Source organism: Gracilinanus agilis, chromosome 3 (genome assembly GCF_016433145.1).
Source record: "Gracilinanus agilis isolate LMUSP501 chromosome 3, AgileGrace, whole genome shotgun sequence".
In the NCBI taxonomy this organism is placed as follows: domain Eukaryota; kingdom Metazoa; phylum Chordata; class Mammalia; order Didelphimorphia; family Didelphidae; genus Gracilinanus; species Gracilinanus agilis.
In genome coordinates, this window is record NC_058132.1 from 569,345,391 (window position 1) to 569,354,869 (window position 9,479).

The following is a 9,479-nucleotide window of genomic DNA, read 5'->3' on the forward strand; positions in this document are numbered from 1 at the left end:
TGAATAGGGTTCCTGGCTTCACTCTGGGTCTACATGGATCAGCCTGCCTCAGTCCAAAATGCTTTGGACTAGGATACTGGACTTCTCCACAGGTTTGAAATTTCAAGTGGGTGTGAGTTGTCTTGGATGACTATTTGCCCAGGCAGGATCTCAGGATCTGAATGTTAGCTTGAGCTTATGTTTGGAACCTATGACAACAGATGTGGGGAGGGTAAGGGTGGTGGCTTGCTCTTGGCTTGCTCTTCACTCCTTGCTACAACCTCTTGCTGGTTCTGTTCTCTTCTCATCCCAGTGTCCCATATGTTGTCTGCCTAACTTTTGTTTGTGTTTTTTTCTTGAAATTTGTTTTATTCTCTCTCATTGTCTCTTCTTTCACTCCTGCATTTGTTTTGTGGTGATATTTTAATCTTGGTTGGAGAGGATTCTTGTGGTGAAATGGAGCTGTTACTCTAATTACTCCTCCATCTTGGTTCCAGTCCGGATTGAATCAAACAACAACAACAACAAAAAAAAAAAAAACACTCAGTTTACTATGTGTTTGAAACTTAGATAAGCATATCAGTTGCAAATCAAGGAGAGACATTATCTGATTTCAATAAACTTACATTTTAATAAAAGAAAATAATAAATAAAAGATAGCTATGTGAAGTCAAAGTAATATCTGACAAGATACAGTTCCCTAAAGGAGTCAATTGACTTCCTCTGTATAGAATTAAGGATGCTATGAATTTTGAAGGCCCAGGATTTAGACTCAGGAATGTATAGTGATCTGGGTAACAAAGCATTCAGTGACCAAGCCTTCATCTGGAACTCAAAGTGGGAGTGGAAGGAATGAATGAGTGAATTCCAATGACAAATTTTTCCCTTTTTTCTCAAACTTCACTTAAGTGCTCTCTGCCATGCTACCCTGTAGCTCTTGAATTTCTAATCCATAAATATTCCTTCTTAATATATAATTCTACTATTCCCCTTTAGATGTCCTCTTTCTTTTGAATTACATTTAGCCTTGTTGCAGTCATTGACTATTCAGTGATAGTCATGAAGTTGAATGCACCTCCTTATAGTACAGTCTCTACTTCATCTTCCTTTTTTGATACCTGTACTTAGCTTCATTTCTGCAAAGACATTTGAGGTACAGGATTTCTACTGCTGGCTCCTTTCTTGAATTTTGTTCAGGGAATCTTTCTTAATCTTCCTATGTCAAAGATATAGTTTATTGTATCTTAGTTTGATGGACTATATGCTGGCAAGTTTTTTTTTAATTTTTTCTTTCTCCTACCTATTCTATTTCAAGCTCATTTGATTAGGTTTGCAGAATACAAGAAAAAAAATCAGTCCTTGTGAGGCCCCATTCTTATTGGTGCAATTAGGGACTGCCATTCCTAAGGTCCAAGCCATGGTCCAAAATCCAAATCCCATACTAATAACTTATCTTCTTAACTATTTGTTTCCCAGATCTATTTTTTTTACTTCATCCTTAACCTTCAATAGGCAACAGTGAAGAAAAGACCACCCTACTCCTTGTGGTCTGTAGTGTCTTGACCAATACTTCATAATATTTGAGATTTTTCTAAATTCCTTCAAACAGTGTCTGAATGACTAGAAAGTGTAGCAGTGTTGACAAGTTTTGGGCCATTCTTTAAATTGTGTTGGATAAATAGCTTGCAGGCTTGCTTTTTCTCTGGACAGAACCTATGGTTACAGTGTATTTCCATGGAGAATAAGCAAGATAAGGAATAAAAAGACAAAAAAGCAAACCTATTTTTTTCTAAATACTTACATTTTACCAATTAATAGGAGGAAGTATCCATTAGAGATGTGTATCTTAAATATCTTCATTTTTTCTCAAAGAAGAGCCAGATAAATGAAATTGCTGGATCATGTTTCTGAAGTCCTTTCTGGATCCAATAATATTAGGACATAGTTTCATAATCACACATAACTATCTTTTATTATGTCTGTCTGTCCATCTTTCTCTCTCTCTCTCTCCATATATATATATATATATATATATATATATATATATCACTCCTGTAATTAGCCTTTATCTCTAGCCTTCAAAGTAGTTGTTCACTGAGCACAATTTAATCAAGGAAACTGTGGATACAATATGAACTCTTTTTATATGCAAACAATGATGTTCTTTTAATCCACCATTGCTTCTTTTGACATATAAACTTTGATAAATTGAGCAGCAATTTTCAGAGATTATACATTCATTATCCTCAAAGCTTATCTTGGATAACAGATTTTTTTTTCCTTTTTAAAGAGAAATTTTCCTTTTTGGCATGACTGTTTACTTCTTGCAGTGCACTTTTAAAGAAATGTCTTGTAGAGATGTCTCTAGGTAACCTTAAAGCAAATGTTTTTTACCACAACTTTATTTTATAAAATGCTTTTTTGAGGCAAAGACATCTCAAAAGTCTGTCAAAATTGGAAACAAAACAAAAGTCACACAGGCAGGAAAATCGAAGATCTTTCAAATAATGCAAGATTAAGTCAAATCAAACTAGTTTTACGCCTAAACACTAATGCTGTCCAATAGTTGACTTACCTTATAGGTACTCTATAAAAAGACCATGCAAGGGATTTAGGCTTCCAAAGACTATATCCCTTAAAGGATGATAATGATTTATTGGGAATCAGACAGAAATTTTGGAATTAGATCACAAAATTTCAAGATTCAAATTAAACGAAATAACAGACATTTTGTTTTAGAAAACTGTAAACAATTTTTACATTTTAGTCTAAGCAACTTGTTGAGGTAGCACAATGAAATAGATAAAGAGCCAGTTTTAAAGTCATGACTTACCAGCTTTCAGTTCTTGGCTAAAACAGGGGGAATGTGTGACCTTTGGGGAAATCCCTTGACTACTCAGTACTATAGTCATTGTTCTGTATAAATGGCAGAACAGATGTAAATTTATATTAGTTGAGCAGCTTCACTACAAAGAGCTTATTATAATGCTAAATAATAAATTTGGACATATAATCAGCTATACATATATAAGTAAGTGCCTTTGGCCTGTCTTTGAGTCTAAATTGTGTAATAGAAAACAGAAGACTTGGGTCTGAGTCCTGGCACATTGCTTTTAAGCAGGCAGGGGAAATATTTATCACATGAAATCATTGATATAACCTATATAAAAACTATTTACCACCTTGGGGATGAATTAGAAAGGGGGGAGAGAATCTAATTGTGAAATGTCAGAAAACAATTGTCAAAAATTGTTTCTACATATAACTGAAAAAATTCAATAATAAAAATTAAACTAAATTTTTTTTCCTTTTTTTCTTAATTACTTTAAAAAATAAATCTTATTATGTTTAAGCTTGAGTCAAATTCTGACTCTCCTCCCTTCCCCCTTCCTTGAGACATCAATTTGATGTAGATTTTGCATGTATGATTGTATAAAGCATCTTTTTATATGTCATTTTGTGAAAGAGAACTCAAACAAACAAAAGTTAAGAAATAAAATGAAATAAAGTATGTTTCAGTTTGCATTCACATTGTATTGGGTCTTTCTTTGGAAGCATATGACGTTCTTCGTCATGAGTCCTTAAGGTTTTCTTGGATCACTGCATTGTCAAAAAGGGCTAAGTCATTCATAAATGTTCATTATTTAACTTTGCTATTACCAGGTACAATGTTCTCTTATTACTGTTTATTTCATTTTGCATTAGTTCATGTAGGTTTTTCCAGGTTTTTCTTAAATTATCCTTCTCAATATTTCTTATTCCAAGAATTATCCCATTATAATCATAAACCACAATTTATTTAGCCATTCCCCAATTGATGGACATCCTCTCAGTTTTCAATTTTTCCTACTACAAAAAGGACGGTTATAATTTTTTTTGGTATAAACATGTCCTATTCCTCTTTTTATATTCTTACTGGGATACAGACCTAGTAGTGGTATTGCTGGATTAGTGGGTCTGCATGGTTTTAAAAGTCTTTCAAATAGTTAGTTCCAAAACCCTCCTTAGAATGGTTGGATCAATTTGCAACTCTGCCAGCATTAATCTTCAAATTTTCCTACTTCCCCTCCAACATTTATAATTTTTCTTTTCTACTATATTAGTCAATCTGTTATGAGTATAGAGGTACCTCAGAGTTGTTTTAATTTGCATATCTCTAATCATGAGCAATTTTTGACATTTTTTCATGTAATTACATATAGTCTTAATTTCTTCATCTGAAAACAGCCTATTTATCAATTGAGGAATGCTTTGTATTACTGTAATTTTGACTCAATTCTCTATATATTTGAGAAATAAGGTTTTTATCATTGATACCTATTGCAAAATCCCCAGCTTTCTCCTTTTTTCTGATCTTGGTTCCATTAGTTTTGTTTGTGCAAAAGCTTTTAATTTTAATGTTATCTGAATTATCCATTTTATATTCTGTAATGCTTTCTATCACTTGCTTAGTCATACATTCTTCCCTTATCTGTAGATCTGACAAGTAGATCATTCTGTGCTCCTCTAATTTGGTAATGATAGTCCCCTTTATGTGTCAACCATATGTTCGTTTTGATCTTATCTTGTATAGAGTGTGAGATGTTGTCTATACCCAATCTCTGCACTGGCTTTTTCTAATTTTCCCAGCAATTTTTGTCAAATAATGATTTCTTGCCTAAAAAACTTAGCTCTCTGGGTTTATTAAACAAACTATAGTTACTAGCTATTACATATTATATAACTAATCTAGTCCACTGATCTATCACTCTCTTTCCTAAACAGTGTCAGATTGTCTTGATGACCACAATTTTGTAGTACAGTTTGAGATCTGGTATTTATAGGCCACTTTCATTCACATTTTTTTTTCATTGATTCCCGTGTTATTCTTGACCTTTTGTTCTTCAAGCTTAATTTTGTTATTATATTTTTCTAGTTTTATTAAGTGATTTGGGGGCAATTCAATTTGTATGGTACTGAATGAGTAGATTAATTTAGATAGGATTGTCATTTCTTTTACATTGGCTCAGCATACCCATGAGCAATTAATATTTTTCCAACTGTTTAATTCCAACTTTATATTTTGAGAAAAGTGTTTTGTAATCACACTTATAAAATTCCTGTGTTTGTCTTGGTAGGTAGACAATCAAGAATTTTATATTATATACAGTTAACTGAAGTGAAATTACTTTGGGCTTTGTTGATATATAAAGAAATGCTCATGATTTTGTGTGGATTTATTTTCTATCCTGCAAGTTTAGTAAGTTATTAATTATTTCAACTAGCTTTTTAGTTAAATCTTTAGGATTCTCTTAGTGTACAATCATATCATCTGCAAAAAGTAATAGTTTTGTTTTCTTCATTGCCTATACTAAATCTTTTAATTCATTTTTCTTATCTTATTGCTATCACTAGCATTTCTAGTACAATAGTAAATAAAAGTGGCAATAATGGACAACCTTGCTTTACCCACTCCCGATCTTATTGGGAAGGCATTTAATTTCTGCTTTACAGGTAATTCTAGCTGTTGGTTTTAGATATATACTAGTTATCACTTAAAGGAAAGTTCTATGAATTCCTATGCTCTCTATTGTTTTTAATAGGATGGATTTTTATTCTGTCAAAGGTTTTTCCTACACTCATTAAAATAATCATATGGTTTATATTGGTGTCATTATTGATGGAATCAATTATGCTGATGATCTTCCTAATATTGAAGCAGCTTCATATTCCTTGTATAAATTCTACTTGTTCATAGTGTATGATCTTTGTGATATATTGCTATAATCTTGTTAATAATTTATTTAAAAATTTTGCATCAACTTTCATTAGTGAGATTGGTCTATAGTTTTCTTTCTGTGTCTTTACTCTTCCTGATTTGGGTATAAGCACCATATTTGTGAGATAAAAGGAGTTTGGTAGAATACCTTCTTCAGCTATTTTTCCAAATAATTTATATAATGCTGAGATTAATTATCGTTAAATGTTTAGTAGAATTCATTTCACAAAAGTGAGATCAATATAAATTATTTCATTTATTTTTAATTATGTTTCATTAGAATATGAGCTCCGTCAAGGCACAAATTGCTTTTCCTTTTCCTTTGTATCTCCAATGCTTAGGATTTGGCATAGAGTGTATAATCAATGCTTATGATGGAGTAAATATGGTTTAAATTTTTCCTCCAAAACATATCTTTGGGAAGGATACATTGATTCAAAGAGAGTAAAAAATTCATTCATTATGTTAAACTATGTGCTAATATTATATTTTAATACAATCTATGAATTTTAAAATTTTTTTGATAAACTGCATTTTAATGTGATTAGTTTCCTTTGTGATCTTTTACAATTGTATTTTAGGCGCTTAAAATATTTTTTCTGAGAAGAGGTCCCTAGAATTCACTAAACTCTCAAAAGAGTCCATGATGAATAAACAAAAATTTGAAGGAAAGAATGAAAGGAACCATTAAAGACACTATATTTTAGTGAAAAAATCCTAATTCTTCTTTATCCCACTGCATCCTTTAACACTGCTCATCACTTTCCTCTCCTTGATACTCTTTTCTCCACTCAATAAACTCCAACAATTCTCTAAAACCTCCAGGATCAAATAAAAAATTGTATGTTTGGCATTCAAGCACTTCACAACTTATCCCACCCTACATTTCAATTCCTCTTACATCTTTCTTCCTGCCACTATATTCTTGATACTGTAGAACTGGTCTTGATATTCCTCTAAAAAGACATTCCATTTCGGAGGAGATGGACAGGTTTCTGAGTATTTTCTCTATTCCCTATCCATAGAATATTCTCCCTCATCATCTCTACCTCCTGGCTTCCCTCGATTTCCTTCAAGCTTCAACTAAGATGTCAACTTCAACAGGAAGCCTTTCCTAATTTCTCTTAATTCTAGTGCCTTCTCTCTCAAGTAATTCTTAGTTTTCTTGACTATAGCTTGCTTATGGTTCTCTCTTTGGCCATCCCATTAGATTGTGAGCTCCTAGAGGGGTTTTCTTCTTTTTTGCTATTGAATATTTAGGACAGAGCCTGACAGTGAGTACTTAAGCAATTAATTAATAAACATTCATGAAGCACCTACTATGTGTAACAAATGTCCACAAACTGACTAGAACGTTTTAACCTTGGGATCAGTAAGGTATAGATTGAAGTCCTCCTTTTTATTTACTCTAGCTATATATCCACGGGCAGGTTACTTGATATTAATGCAATTAGCAATTCCAATGATTCTATGGGAAAGAATCATTTTTAAATTAGCATTGCTATAGAGATTTTTATCCCGGAGCTATCCACAACAATTACATCATAGTTCTGGTTGAAAAATAGAATGAATAATAGTATTATAAAATCAGGAAAAGATGCTGAAAGCATCTGACTAGAATTTCTGAAGTCTGGTTGCTTCTTATAATCCCTCTATATACTTAGCAGATAGTCTTCCTGACTTGATATGGCACTCAAAATTCAGCCCCTAAATTTTAACATCCATCTAATAAGGAGTCAGTCCAATTTTTTTCCTATACTCATGTTTTAGGACCAATCCTTAAAAAAATTTCCTTTTTTGGCACATGCTTTTTTACCCAACTTCGACTTTCTAATGCCAGTCACTCAGCTCAGCTGAATGTTTCAGCACTTGAATATGCCAATACCACATGTTCAGACCAATTTTCTTTTTATTAGTTCATAGGACACATTCAATCACATTGAATCACCAGTTTTCCAATTGTTTCCTTTATTTGATTAATTTTCCTCATTAATAAAATCATTGGTGATCATGAAAGTCATTTTCCTACCTCATTACCACCACTTATAATAATTCCTGCTGCCGTCATAGCTCTACCAGCTGTGTATTCAGCCTGAAATCCATCTACCTTGAAAAAAATCCTGGTCATAATTTCCTTTCACAAACTTGACTTTATAAGATAACCTGAGACAGAAGATTCATGACCATTTCAGAGACTTACTCAACTTGGGACATTGTTATTATCAAGATTACTTAAAATATTAAGATATTGGCACTATAAGGAACTTCAGAGCTTTTCTACAGAAAGCAGTTCATTCTCTAGAATAGTAAATAGATTAAGAAGGATAAACGGGGTATATCCAAAATTTTACCATATGACTTTTTTTTTCAAATCAGATAGTTTACTGAAAAATTCTTTCTCAATCTGTTATTTAGTAATTTCTAGTCCTCTATATTTTTGACCCCTTTTAGGATTTTCCTAGCAAAGCTACTCTAGTGATTTACCATTTCCTACTCCAGTTTAATTTACCAAGGAGGAAATTGAAGCAAATAAGATTAGGTGACTTGCCTAGGATCACATAGCTAGTCTAAGGTCAGATTTGAATTCAGGAAGATGTATCTTCCAGACTCCAAGCCCAGCACTCTATCAACTGTGCCACCTTGCTGCCCTACTATATGCATAGAATCAATCAAATAACATTTATTAAGTATCTACTATGTGTCAGGAACTTTGCTAAGCAGGGATCATAGGATTCAAGCACCAGAATCGATCATAAAGGTAAGGCTACGAGAGGGATAACCAGACTTGGGGGTAAGTGCAAGTGGTTATCCAAGAGTAAGAATTTCACACAAGAATATTAAATGTAAAACTGACGAACTTTCTTAAAGAAATAAGACAAGGCAAGGGCTAAAGGTAGGACAAGATATAGTGATTGACAAAATTAGATTACAGGATTAAAAGGGGAAAATCTGTTGAGAAAAATCACAAGCATTTAAGTGACTATTTTCCAGGAATTGTGCAAAGCATTGAAGTAGACCAAAGAAAAGTGACTTTCCCAGCCACACAATACATGAAGCTTGATTTGAACTCAGGTCTCCCTGACTCCCGGCCCACATCTCTATCGACTGTACCAACTAACTGCCTCAATGTGGAGACAGGTTCCTACTGGGGAAGCAGCCTGATTGTCTTAAGGAAGTGATAAGTCAAGATCTAAGACTGATAGGAGCCAAGCTTTAGCCCTGAATACAGGCAAGGAGGCTCTGACCTGTATCAGAGTTTAAATTTAGGTTTTATGCTAAATATGAAAATTCTAAAATAATATTGTGGTTGCTGATTTAAAATATTACAGCTTAAGTCAAAATGACTTTTAGCAGCTTTATTTACAAAGAAGTGGAAAGAGTGAAAGTGGAAAAATTTAGATAGACAGAAAATACTGCCTAGCTACCATTACCCTAAGTTTAATTCTTAAAAGAGAAAATATCACCAGTGGTACCCAAACTTTTTTGGCCTACCACCCCCTTTCCAGAAAAAATATGAATTAGCCCCCTGGAAATTATTTTTTAATTTTAATAGTAATTAATAGGAAAAATAAATGCACCTGTGGACATCACCACCCCCCCTGGATTGCTGCAGCACCCACCAAGGGGTGGTAGCGCCCACTTTGAGAATCACTGATCTACCCTCACACTGAAGTCTCTAAAGATGTTGATAAAGATATTAAAAGACAAAAAAATGTAAAATAGGCATGATGAATTTTTACTT